We start from the raw sequence: 2,117 nt of genomic DNA on the forward strand, positions 1-2,117 counted from the left end.
CAGGAAGGGGTCCTCCAGGACCCCAGTCATTTCTGTTTCTCCCTGGTTGGCCCCATGGCCTGGCTGACCCACCTGCCTGACCATAAGCTCCTTTTCCTACTGGCCCTCATGTGAGTGCCCAGAAGCTTCTTCTGCTAAAACAGAGGAAGGATGTTCCAGTGCTGGGCTGACAAGGAATAATTCAAAAGTCCACCTGAAGCCACGAGAAAGGGACTGACCAGCACAGTGGGGTTGGGTGACGGAGCCCATCTGGGTTCGTGACAAAGGAAGGGCTGTGACCTGTGTCCTGAGCTCACCTCTTCTCTCTTCTGTCCTCCTAGAGATTTCAGTGTGGGGGACAGCAGCTGTTTCAGGGGATAAAAGGAGGCTCATTAGGGGGCACCGGGATTTGAACCAGGGACCTCCTGATCTGCAGTCAAATGCTCTCCCCTGGGGCTGGAGCCCCTCCCTGGGGGGAGTGTGGTCTAGTGCTGTTCACCAGTGTGTGCCACCTGCCCCCCCAGCAAGAGCACACTGGCATTCCCATTCACCCCTAGTCTGCCCCTGGGCACCTGGCAGACAGGTCTCACTGCAAACTGACCCTTTTCTGACCATGACCTCATGGCTCCCCTGTGCCTTGTGGGAACCCAGAAGCCTCCTCTGAGGTTTCCCTCCCTCAGCGCCCACCTGGGGCCACCTCACCGTCCCATCCAGAAACACGGGAGGGACTTTGGGTCCCTCTACCAGCTCGTCCTCTGTGGTCTTTTCCCCTCAAGCCCATGACCTTGGCAGAGTCTCCAGAGACTTGGTGGACACCAGGGCAGGTGTTTGGCCACAAAGGCTGCAGCCTCCACGCGAGGCCCAAATGCAGCCCCGGTTCCTGCAGGAGGCCCCAGACCAGCAGGTGGGCACAGCTGCAGCGGTGCGAAGCCTGGCCTTTTGGGACCCTCCTTGCCAAGCCTTGCCCCACAGCAGGACAGACCACCCCCCACTGAAGGATGGGCTCCTTTCCTCCGGCAGATACGTGGCGGTGATGTCACTACCTGACCCTTCTTAGCAGCTAAAACATCGGATGGCTGCCACCCAGGGGGCCATGGAGGACCGTGGAAAAGTCCTGTTAGGAAAGGGATTCGATTATTATTATTAATTTTTTACTTTTATTTGCATTTATTTTTTGCAGCATTTATTCCCGGGCCATAAGTTTTTGTTTCTTCAATTTCTTCTGGGATATCTTTTTCTTCTGGGCAACCTCCCCTTCTGGTTTAGGAACAATCTGTTCTTTTTCAGTAAGGATCATCTCAATGTGGCAGGGAGAGCTCATGTATGGGTTGATCCGACCATGAGCTCTGTAAGTCCTGCGCCGCATCTTGGGGGCTTTGTTCACCTGGATATGCTCAATGACCAGAGAATCTACATCTAAGCCCTCAAGTTCAGCATTACTCTCTGCATTTTTGAGCATGTGCAGTAAAAATTCAACACTCTTTTTGGGCCACCGACCCTGCGTCCAGCCCCACTGTTTGGCCTGGGCACACCTACCAACTCCACCGTTGTAACGACGGAATGGCACACATTGCTTCTTTAAAGTGACAGCCTTCAGATACTTGGTGGCTTTTTGAGTATGCATACCCTTAATGGCCTGGGCTGTTTCACGAGTGTTCTTAAAGTGAACACGAAGATTTGAACCTCTTGATTTGCGTGATTTTGTGGGGTTTTCTGGGTCAAGTGAATAGCGAACCATTTTTAGAGGTCACCTCAGGCCACTGACCGGAAAAGCCGATTATTCATATAACACGGATAAGTTCTGTATGGTAAAATGAAGAAGAAGGAGGAAGAAGAAGAGGAGGAGGGGGGCGGAAAGAAAGAAAATATTGCTTCTTTTAAGAATACCTCGCATCAATGCCTTGCCTGTTGTTGAGTACATTACAGGTTTTCAACAAACATTTGTTGATTAAAAAACATATAGAAAAATTTTAAAACATAATTAAGCATCAGGAAGAAAATAAAAATTAATCTCACAAGTAAAATAACTGCTGGTAACAGTTTGGTTTCTATTCTTCCAAACTTAAAAATATATAGCCCTAGGCTGGGGGATCTAATTTTTGCTGCTATGGGGGTTGAGTCAATTTCCAGCTACATTC

At 50.2% G+C, this 2,117-nt stretch overlaps 1 pseudogene across 1 annotated transcript; it reads right to left on the reverse strand.

The window, feature by feature from the left end:
* Positions 1–1,126: 1,126 nt before the first annotated feature.
* On the reverse strand, positions 1,127–1,755 carry LOC309666180 (large ribosomal subunit protein uL22 pseudogene; annotated as a pseudogene). The gene has a single exon. The product of its transcript is annotated as a large ribosomal subunit protein uL22 pseudogene (transcript).
* Positions 1,756–2,117: the final 362 nt, after the last annotated feature.

Source organism: Balaenoptera physalus, assembly GCF_965194825.1.
Source record: "Balaenoptera physalus genome assembly, chromosome: 8".
NCBI lineage: Eukaryota > Metazoa > Chordata > Mammalia > Artiodactyla > Balaenopteridae > Balaenoptera > Balaenoptera physalus.